Raw genomic sequence first — 12,001 nt, forward strand, 5'->3', positions numbered from 1 at the left:
ATTCATGGATTAAATACTACACTTGCTGATTTACTCATTGGTCCTACTACAAGCAGCAAGTTTATCATCATAAGCAGTTATAAATTGCTATCCCTCATTCAGGTCCCGGAAGCACGGACATCTAGAACATTCTACTTATACAGGCTGTTTGTCTGTATTCTCTTTCCAATTTTTCAAGGTCACCGGACACTGGACTTTCGGACCCTAGTCCCAACGGACTGAGCATGCCAGATATATAGTTACAGTACTAATTGCCCATATTTTCAGCCTAGTAGACGCAGGGGTGCGCAAACTTTGTGCACTGCACCACCCCCTGCCTGCCAGCCCCTGCGCTCGCGCACCCCTTACCTAAAATCCTGCGTCAAATGACGCGTGGTGTCACGTCACACATCGCCAAAGACAAGGTAGACGACACTGCAGAGGCCTCACGTGATCCCCGGCACTTCATTTAGATGCTGTGGGGAAGAGCGCGGGGCCTCTGCAACCCCTCCCCCTCCAGAAAAATCTTGCACCCCCCACTTTGAACACCCTTGCAGTAGAGCACGGTTCAATTGTGCAAATAAGAAGGAGCTTAAATAAAAAGTAGTGGTACTCTGGGACTGTTATTAAAAAAAACAGTAGTAGTCCAGGTCTGGAAATATTAAAATACTAGCTGAGAGACCCGGCGTTGCTGTAATGTTCCCGCTCCTCTCTCTCTCCCCTCCCTCTCTCTCTCTCTCCCCTGTCTCCCCCCTCCCTCTCTCTTCCCCCATTTCCCCCCTCCCTCTCTCTTCCCCCCTCCCCTCTCTCTCTCTTCCCCTGTCTCCCCCCTCTCGGTTTGTCCCCCGTTGACATCAATCCGGCCCCTCCCCCTTTACAGGTCCGGTACCCGCCCCCCCTTTAGAGCTCCTGTCCCCCGCCCCCCCCTTTACAGCTCCTCCCCCCCCTTTACAGCTTCATGCAGTGTGTGTGTGTGTGTGTGCGCGTCAGTCAGTGTGTGCGTAAGGCAGTGTGTGTGCGTCAGTCAGTATGTGTGTTTGTGTGCGTGCGTCAGTCAGTATGTGTGTGCATGCGTCTGTCAGTGTGTGTGTGCGCGCGTCAGTGTGTGTGTGCGCGCGTCAGTCGATGTGTGTGCGTCAGGGTGTGTGTGTGTGTGTCAGTCAGTGTGTCTGTGTGCGTCAGTCAGTGTGTGTGTGTGCGCGTCAGTGTGTGTGTGTGCACGTCAGTCAGTGTGTGTGCGGCAGTGTGTGTGTGTCAGCCAGTCAGTGTGTGTATGCGTCAGTCAGTGGGTGTGTGTGCGCGTCATTGTGTGTGTGTGCACGTCAGTCAGTGTGTGCGGCAGTGTGTGTGTGTGTCAGCCAGTCAGTGTGTGTGTGTGTGCGTCAGTCAGTGGGTGTGTGTGCGCGTCAGTGTGTGTGGGTGCACGTCAGTCAGTGTGTGTGTGTGTGTGTGTGCGTTAGTGTGTGTGTGTGTGTGTGTGTGCAGCAGTGTGTGCGTGCGCGTCAGGCAGTGTGTGTGTGCGCGTCAGGCAGAGTGTGTGTGTGTGCGCGCGTCAGGCACTCAGTGTGTGTCAGTCAGGGTGTGTGTGTCATTCAGGCAGTTCGTGTGTCAGTCAGTGTGGTGCGCCCCTCTCCCCCCTCTCCCCCCTCTCTCTCGACTGTTTCCTGGCCAGGCCCGGCCGCGGGAGGGGGGGTTTCTGTGTGTGTGTTTTGACTCTTTCGGGGGGGTGGTACCTGCTTGCGCCCTCCGGCGCTCCCTGCGGTAATATGGGGCCCAAGGAGAAGAGCCGAGAGGGCAGGCGGCGCCGGCGACTCTGCAGAAGGTGGCGTGAGCGTGCGCCGCTGCTCGTGGGTAGCGGTGCTGGCGGCGCTGGGGAGGCTGGGGTTTGCTGAGGGGGGGGCGTGGGGAGAGGTGAGGCGGTGGCGTCGATGGCCGTGGGTAGCTGTGTCAGCGGCGGTGAGTGTGACCAATGAGAGGCGTGGGGGCTGACGGAGCAATCTGATTGGCCGGAGGCTGAGTGACAGACCGACGGACCAATCAGATTGCCCATAGGGACACCAACATACAACGTTTTCAAAAATATAGATATAGATTAACATACTGGTACTATGTATATTTAAATAAAAAGTAGAGGTGCTGCTAGTTTGTTGAGATAAAAGTAGTGGTACTTTACGCCTATTAGTAGCATCACAACCCGACCACGTTAGTCCCTTTTTTTCACCCACAGTGACCTTATTTTGTCTGATTTCCAATGGTATAAATCTGCAACCCTACTTTAAGGACAAGATGTGCAGTAATTACGATGCTGTCAGGGAGAGAAATGAGACGTATTCGGTACAGAGGAACAGGCTGCGGTCTCTTGTTGATTCATTAGCAGTAACCTGCAGTGTTCTGGCTCTGTAGCTTGTGTCTAGTGAATTGTGTATACCACAGGGAAACAGAATTGGTCAGAAACTAATTTTGCAGTGCCCAAATCGAATCAGTGTGACTTATTTAAAGGGTCAGACTCATGTAGGGTAAAAGTAACCTAATGACAGTGACATGTTTATTGGATTAGAGTGTCAGTCCCATGTAGGAGCAAAGTGACCAATGACAGTGACATGCTTAATGTGTTAAAGGGTCATCCCCACGTGACGTAATGACAATAACACACAGACCCTGATAAACAGTCTAAATACTGACACACTGAGGTACACATACACTGAAACACACACAGTACTGTATACAACACTAACACACTGATACAAATACAGTACAACACTGATACACAGTCTAAACCCCGATACACTAATATACTGTATACAATGTTACGCACAGATGTCTACATACACACTCAGCAGACACGTATACAGATCCACACATATATATGTCCGGTCTATATATATATATATATGTATATCATTGTAAACCTGAGTTGTTGAGCAGGTGTGCCTGCTACTGTACAATAGCTGCACCAATCCTGTCTTCCTTAACGCCTCCCACACTGAACAGCACTGCCGATCTTCAGCGGCCTTGAAATGTCTTTATTAAAGTTGGGGATTTCAGGAGAGTCGTGATGAAGGGGGTCGCATATCAAATAAACCAGCTACAAAAAGCATCCTGCGTGTGTACAAAAGGTCAGATTTTCTCCTGCAAGCACGGAATTAGCTGCGGAGACAAGCAACAGATCATCTTTTATATACTCCCACCACCGAGGCTTTACCTTGAAAATATCCAAGCACGCCTCTACAAAAGATGTTTTGATCTGCCTGTGTATACAGCTTTCCCCAGAGCTAGACAATGCACTTCTTCACACAGGAAGACTTTGAGGTAGCGTCTCAAATAGTATGCAGCGGCTTTAAAGAAAAAAAAAGCAGTAGTACTGCATTTGATTCAATAAATTAAAAGATGCCCATTCTTATTTGGTTAAACATTGTGCCAAAGTTCTCTGCACCTCGTGATGGAAAGATGTATACAATGTCTGTGCTATAAAGCAAGGGTCTTTCTCAAATAAATTCACTCTTGTGAAGGGGAATTTGAATTGTAAGTGTGCAGATGAGAAAGTAGCGGTATCCTGGGTCTATAAATATAACAGATGTCATGTTGCCCTTGGAATGCCACTACAGAGGTGGAGGGGCGATGGTTTGTTAGTAGAAAAGCGACGGTAGTCTGGGTTTGTAAAGAAAAACGCAGTGGTGCCCACAGTTGGAAAATAAGAAAGTAGTGGTACCCAGAGTTTGTCAATAAAGAAACAGTGATACTCCCTAGTACACTATTTTCTAACCTTTCTTTGGTTAAGGAATCTGTGGCAGGACGGCCTGTGGCCGAGGTCAGACAATAGTCCACACGTGTAGTTTCGGGTTAAAGCAAATGTTGAGTGGTTTTATTTCTCCAAAGCATAACTAAACATGGGGGCACACCGTCCCTTTAAGGCAACACAAAAGCAAAATAACATCTACTCCCCATTGGGAGAATTTACTAACAATCCAAGCCCTATGTATCAGGCTGGCTGGCTATGTCCAGTTACCAAACCTTTAACATACACCACAACAGTCAGGAATACTAACAGTTCTTACTGCGGTTTAGAGAGAGAGTTGTGAATCCATCTGCATCGCAGCTTGTCTATGATAGCTCTGTAGTATGAGACAGCCACTTGCTTGCAAGCAATGGCTTCCTTATATCTCATGCTGGTTGTCAGGTGTGTCTGCTTACCTCCTGATTACCCAACCACTCCCCCTGGGTTAACCCTCTGAGTGCTGGATGAAGGACTCAGATGTATGTTTCCCAGGCATAACTATTACCAGCTGACTTCACCCTGTCACAGAACCCTATAATTATATTGTGAAATATAGGGTTGCCTAGCTCCTAGGGAGATTACATCGGTGTGCAAGATTAGGCCACTCAGCATAGTTTACCTCAGTTTGGGGTGTATACACATACACAGTATAGTTGGCATAGTTCTATGTTGCTTTACATCATTCTTTGTTATTCCTGAAACGGTCCTTCCCAAGGTGACCACACTTAAGTCAGAGAGGGGTCCATATACTTGGCAGTGTTACATGAATTGGACCCGGCCCCCCTTTGGAGTAACGTTCCGTCATGCCCTGTCTACTTAGGGCACTTACTGGGGTCCTGGCCTGTTCTGTGCAGGTACTATAACCCATTCCTGAATTGGAATTGGAACTGACACTTCTTTACAGATTGAAGAGACTACATATGTTGATCCGCCTGTAGAGCTGATCCATTGACATTGGGTGCTCTTTGCATGTGGCCCTCTGTCTCCCCTCTCTGAGACCTGTGTGTTTCCGTTGGCCATCTCATTGGGATCCTTGCTAAAAGGGCAATTTCTGTATCTGTAACATAATTAACAAAGGGGCCTGATCTCTCCTATTACTTCGGGAACCTAATCCCTATCTCTACTCCACCAGGTCCCTCTCCTCTGGTCTTCCAGGAACCTCATTTGCAGAACCTCCCCCCTTTCCTATATACTTCACTATGATGTCAGCATCTCTGTGGCAACACAGGGTGGGGCTTAACATACAGGGCCACAAACAGATTTCCTGGGGCCCAGGACTAGAGTCTCCCCCCCCCAACATGTTGGCGGCCTTACGAGCTCCCCCCCTTCACACATTCGCAAGCCATCTCCTCTATTCCCCCCCCCCCTGCCCATGCATTTCCCTTTTTCCACCTTCCTCACCTTCTTCACCCCCTCTCTCCACTATCACTTAATTACAAACACAAAATTCAACAGACACGCACAAAATAGAACACACACGCACAAAATGCAACAAACATACACACAAAATACAACACACATAGACACACACCAAATGCAATACACATAGACACACCAAATGCAATACACATACCTTGCTGGTGGTCTGAGGCTGCTGGTCCCCGGCTCTCCTCAGCTCCTGCAGGCTTTTCACCTGCTGCGTGCCTCTCTCCCACACCCGTGCCTTCTTCTCTTTCCAACGCAGGACCTCTCTCCTGCTGGTGCGGGCCCACACCTGGGCCAGGCCGGAAGTCGGATCCAGCTTCCCGTGCGCACAGCCAAAGGAGAGGGGAGAGAGGCCTAGCGTGGGTGAGAGCAGCAGGCCCGCTGCAGCAAGGGAAGGCTGGGGCCCGGCAGCAAACAGAGGCTTGGCAGCTAGATGCAGAAGCTGGGCCTGACCTCGAGCCGGGCCCAAGTTCCAGGGCTGGCCGGCCTGGCCCAGCTCTCCACCCCCCCTCCTGTCGCAGCCCTGCTAACATATACTGTTCTACTATTAACCCCTTCCAGCAAACTGGTTACCCATTGAGGGGGGTTACACTACTGTAGTATCACGCCAACTTAATCACTCATTATATAAGAGACATGACAGAGAATTGTATATACTTAACTTGTCCCTAAATATGACCTGCTAAAGGCAAGATACTGCTCTGCTTTAACCCTTTGAGTGCCAGAGGGGGACACTGAATTAGAGTGCCACAGCCCAGCTGACGCATTGCGGTCACGTGGCTGGTCCTTGGCGCGATAATGTGACGGAGAATTCACTGGTGGTGAGAGTAGAAGGGAAGTCCTCCTCTTTCCCAGGAGCTGGAGGAATACCAAAATCATTAGCTGCGTGTTAGTGTCGTTATTCATGTTCTTATATTTAGCGTGTGCATCCTGTTCATACATGTGAACGCGTTTATATTTCTTTACGTCTACTTACATTTGTTTTTGATGCCAATTTTGATGCATTTAAGGCGCATGCTTGAAGTTTAATGTTACATATTACAGTATGTCTAATACATGCACCGCAGACAATATACAATCTCCACCTCTAACTCTACCCCCAGGTGTCATATTGTTTCTTAGTGATGTGCACACACGGCACAACGCACGCCATTGGCTTTATATATTGGAGCACAGAGACACAATAACTTGCTATTCTTCCGTGCATCTCTTTAACAGCAAAATCACATATCCAATATATATATATATATAGAACGAAAAGAAGACAGCGCGTCTCCCATAGCGTAATACTGTCATTTAATAATAAAATAAACGTGCAGGTGAATCACGGACACTTACATTGTGCAAAATAAATATCAGACAATAAATGGAGTCTTTACTATCACCCGATGGAGCCTCCGTAGATGTGTACCGTGTGTGGTGTCCAACACACTCCTGTCGTGGATACCGGGAGGGTGCGCGCGCACCTGATCTCCTCCTGGTTGTAATCCCGCGAGAGTCCGTGCCCACCAGTACTGTAGGATACTGACACGGTAATCAGACTTCCTGCATCAAGACTCCAAACGTGATGGAGGACGGACAGGCTTCAAATCGAGCAAAAGATGGAATTGCTCAAAGTATGAATGATAACAATAAAAAAGTCCAGTGCTAGCTACTTCCCTACGCGTTTCGTCGCGATATGCGACTTCCTCAGGTGGACACGGACTCTCGCGGGATTACAACCAGGAGGAGATCAGGTGCGCGCGCACCCTCCCGGTATCCACGACAGGAGTGTGTTGGACACCACACACGGTACATATCTACGGAGGCTCCATCGGGTGATAGTAAAGACTCCATTTATTGTCTGATTTTATTTTGCACAATGTAAGTGTCCGTGATTCACCTGCACGTTTATTTTATTATTAAATGACAGTATTATGCTATGGGAGCCACGCTGTCTTCTTTTCGTTCTACAGATTAAGAGGAAGGTGTTTTTTTCCTGAAGACCGGCAGCGGCGCCCAGCAGCTGTTGAAAGACACTTTTATTTTTTATTTCATTTTTTCACCGTATCTCTTGGGGCTTTTTTAACCCTTTCCTTTCCCCCATTTCTTTTCCTTTTTATCTACCTTCCCCTTCCAGTGTTTGTGTTGTATGTACTTTCATGTTTTATCCCCAGTAGTCACTTTGTATACACTAGTACTAGTGGTTTCTATGTGGACATTTATCTGTGTGCAATTATCACCCCTGTGGTCTGGTATTCCGGCTAGCGCAGCACTGTGTTTTTTTCTTGATTATATATATATATATATATATATATATATATATATATATATATATATATATATAATCACCCCCACTGTCCAACCCATCACCATTCCACCGGCAAGACTAAATCCACCTGACCCCAACCCCTGCCCACCAACCAAGCTCTCAATACACCTATCCCATAGCCCGACCATAATGTTTCCACTGCTGTCCACCCCAATGACATCTTAACAATGACTCTATGCCCATCATATGAAATGTTCCATATGTAGCGGACATGTAAAATGGCTACAGTCATCTCTCCTGCTGACAGTAAGGCCTGGTAAGTTGTGGGCATGCCAGCAGTAATTATGGAGGTTTGCCCTCACACCCTGGTGGAGTGCCCTGTGTATGGATGGGAGTGGTCACATGCTCTGACTCCATGGTTAGTGATGTCAGAGGTGTGTCAGCTTCCAGAGTATACATAAGGCACAGCACTGAGCCTAAAGTTAGTTCTGCAGGAGTTCTGTCAGAGATCTGCATCCAAGTTCAAGTACTAGCCTAAGAGACTGAAAGTTATGTTATAGTAACCTAGAGGAAACTGTGTCCAGGGACCTGGCACAGGGCAGTGATCCCTGCGGGGATAGGGAATCCCTATCTAAGGAGAGAGACACCTTTTAAAGGGAGGCACTGACTGCAGAATGAGTGGCTAAGAATATACTGCGAGGGGCAGCTAGCCCACATCACCCAATAAAGATGTTCTCATTCACAAACCCTCTCGTGTACATGTGTGGAGTGAGTGTACAGAGAGGAGCACCACGGAGGAGTTCCTCAACAGGATCATCCCCTTGCGGACGCAGGGACCCTGATGAGGTGGAGGCGCTGCACTGGAACTAGGTGAGACTCAGCACACTACCTCAGCTGCCTGTCTGGACGGGTCCTCCCCACACACCATCATGCGGGAGACTCAGGAGTCCTGTTGCCAACAGGTGCACCACCAGACACTACCACACTGTAATGGGTGCCGGTTAGACCACAGGGGCCAATGTGAGATTGGGTGGGTCAGGCCGGGCCAGAAAAACCGTTACACATATATAACCCCACCATTGTTTTACTAACTTATGTACAGCGCCCTGGATAAGGGCACTATATAAATGTTATTATAAATAAATACAGTGACTCTTTATACATATCCCGCTCATTTCTCCCTGTGATTCAAGTGTCAACAATAGATTGCCTGCTCTGCAGGATCAGGGACGTATTGAGCCTGCAAAATTCTATTTAAAGAGCAGCAGACACAGTCAGCGCCATATGAGAAATAATAGAGTTGATTAGGCAAACCCCTCCCTTAATTGTTAGTCAAGTGGCTTTGTTTTAGAGTACTTAAGACCATCTACAGTATCTAAGCTGTAAACCCATTTGGCTGTGAATCCCGTCTTAAGTGTCACATCTAAAGTGTCTGGCAGAGTTAATTTTGGAGTTAAAATTGGAGGTGAAGATTTGAGGAAGATCGGGACTCTGCACAACAACTTTGTAACTGTGAGAACTTAACATTCCAAAAGCTGTGATTCTTTGTACTCTTTCTATCCCCCAATACCTGGGAAGTCTCTCCTCCCGCATCTCACTATGCCCTCCCTACTGCTTTTTCTGTTTACTGTTTCCTCACTCCTTTGTAAACATCTCCATTCTCTCCAACTTCCCCACTCCCCATTGTACCATTATTTATACACCTCTCTCCCAACAACTTCTTTACCCCCCAATAAAAAACTCCACACAAATCCTGTATTCACACTCTCTATCTACTCCTTCCCGCTGCTGGGGATCTCCCCCATGCCTGAAACCAGACATACACACCTGATTCACCCATGCCTCTCTGTCATCTCTTCCCCTGTAAATTGTGTTAACCCTCTCATTTTAATACTGACTAACCTTAAAACTTGTCCCACAAATCAAGCATCCCAATAGCCTGCACTCATGGTCACTGTCCCACACTCAGTCACTCCTACCACCCAAGCACTGCCATCTACAGCACTTCACCTGCTGTCTCTGCAAGTCTCCCATCAAACCTCTTAGATTGTAAGCTCTTCGGGGCAGGGATTTCCTTTCCTATTCTCTGATTTTGATGCACTTAATGTATTATTATAATTCCCTGTACTGTATTCTTTGTGAAGCGCTGAGTACACTTTTGGTGCTATATAAATAAAGACATACAATACAATACATATTATTCCAATTTGGGACAGTCTCTAAATAGAAGACAGTTTGCAACACAAGGCTTTTACAGTCCCTTACTAAAAGCAGCAAGCCCACCTTGCCCAAACTAATTAAAGTACCGTATCTCCTGCAGATTCGTGGAAGCCTTTAATTTAACGGGAGCCGTGTCCCTGGTTGCAAACTCAGATAACTTCCTTTATATTCACGGGCTCCCGAAATGAAAGCCGGGGGGTACCGTTTCATTTAACGTGTCCCTGTTTATCCGCCCACGTTCGTTTCCCTGCAAGCAGTGGGTGGTGTCACAGTCGCGCAGCCCGAGTAGGAATTCAGACAAAGCTTTGCCAGGGAGAACGGCCTGAAATGAGATGGCTTGGTGCGGCGGAAGAATGAAACTCTGCCAGCGGGATTTGTGACTATTGCATTGATTTAACACAGTGGTCAGTAGTGGTATTTACATAGGAGTGAAGAATACAGAATGTATAAGGCATAGATAACACTGTACCGGATATATCGTCTCTCCCTGATTTTCTGTGTCTTTCTGATTCAAAGTCAGTCTCATTGATATTTAGGGGCTTATTTTATAAGGTTTCATTAAAAAAAATCGCCACGCCGTTTACGCCGCCAGTTTGAGCGTTGCTATCACGGTATCAGAAAGCCTCGATTACCTGTGATAGCAAAATTCCCAAAACGGGCGAGTAGCCGGCGGCGTGATGATCACCTCTCTGAAAAGGGCTCACCCGGCGATTTCTTTCAGCTGCATAGAGAGCTACACGGAGAGAGCCGCCTCCCCCTGCGCAAATCTCGCCAGCGATCGCAAGAGTTTAATATAAATTGTAATACTAGTGTAGATGAGCAGGGGGTCTCCGCAGCAGAACCGCATTGATTTCAGTTCCGGGGACCCCCTGCTTCCCGAGATACGAGCCCCGTTATGGGGTGCCGGTATCTCCTATGCATTTCAATGTCTCGTGTCACGTGACCGTGGGAATAAAATGCATAGGAGATACCGGCACCCGTTATGGGGCACGTATCTAGGGAAGCAGGAGGACCTTGGACCTAAAATCAATGCGGTTCTGCTCCGGAGACCCCCTGCTCATCTACACTAGTATTAAAATGTATATTAAAACAGCTTCATTACCTTACCGGCTAGCCGCTAAGGCAATTAAGGGGTTAAACCTCAATAGCCTGTTTCTTGAGGCAGAAGGGGTGGATGAAGGGGGTAGTAGTCCCAGGGTGGGTGGTTAGGCCTGCCTGGAAGGTTGCATTAAGAGTTAACCCCTTCACCACCATAGTGATGGCAACAGCTATGGTAATGAAGGGGTTAACCAGTCCCGCTACCCCCCGGAAGGCCTAAACATCCATCCTAGGGGCTACTACCCCCTTCACCCAATCCCTCTACTGCCAGGAAACAAAAATAAACACAACAAACCCTACTACAAACCTCTTCTACCCCCCAACAACCCCCAAGTACCCATACAGTACAGTAATGGGCAAAATTAATATTATCCACATATGGATAATGGTGCATTTGCCCATTATAAAATCAAACATTAGGCAACAAGCATAAATAAAGTAAATAAAACGTTCTACTTACCCCTGCCATCATGAAGGGTGTCCTCGTCAGCATACTCCAGATCCATGTCCTCCATTGCTAGCAAGAGTACAAAAAAAAATACAATCTAATGGCCCCTAACCCTTTAATCACATTGGCGGTTAATAACCACTATAGTAATTAAGGGGTTAACCCCTGTACCCCGCTACCCACCCGGGTGGCCTAACCACCCACCCTGGACCCAATATACCCACCCTCTACCCATTGATTGGCCCAGTGGTATATCATACCCATATAATATGGGCATGATAAGCCACTATAGCAGTCTATGGTCAACCTAATAAAAATAATTAAGGCCAAAAATACACAATAATAAAAGAAATACACAAGTACCTAAACACCCCAACAATAAAATAACTAAAAAGCCTCAATTACACATTAATTACATTAATCTATCAGTAAAACAGCAAAATAATTAAAATTGTGTTATTCCAAAACATAAGAATACAAATAAATAAACACCTATCCAACCACTCAATTAAAGAAATAAAACCACTAGCCAACCAATCAATTAAAGAAATAAAAGCACTAGCCAACAAAATAAATAATTAATTTACAACGCTAACCAATTCTAAAATATACTAAAATATACTAAAAACAAGCCTTTCAAATTCAAAACAATTTAATCCAAACAATAAACAGAAAAAATAACAATCAATAGAAAACAAGTATTTGCCAAAAAATGCATTGGCTGTCGCTGTATTTATCTGTACCCTGGTACAGATTAATACGTTATCAGTCAATAGGCAATCACAAACATAAAAATAAATAAATA

The 12,001-nt window shown here is 46.7% G+C and overlaps 1 protein-coding gene across 6 annotated transcripts in view; it reads right to left on the reverse strand.

The window, feature by feature from the left end:
• The window catches only part of LOC142498722 (leucine-rich repeat and fibronectin type III domain-containing protein 1-like protein), a 610,172-nt gene that overhangs the window by 408,302 nt on the left and 189,869 nt on the right, over nt 1–12,001 (reverse strand). The window contains exon 1 of one of the 6 annotated variants that reach the window (XM_075607038.1): nt 2,889–3,080. The exons of the other annotated variants lie outside the window; for them this stretch is intronic. The gene's annotated coding sequence lies outside the window, so the exon portion shown is untranslated. Of the gene's footprint in view, nt 1–2,888; nt 3,081–12,001 lie in introns of those variants that run through there. 6 annotated transcript variants of the gene reach the window in all.

The sequence above is a fragment of the Ascaphus truei genome, chromosome 7, assembly GCF_040206685.1.
Source record: "Ascaphus truei isolate aAscTru1 chromosome 7, aAscTru1.hap1, whole genome shotgun sequence".
NCBI classification, from domain to species: Eukaryota; Metazoa; Chordata; class Amphibia; order Anura; family Ascaphidae; genus Ascaphus; species Ascaphus truei.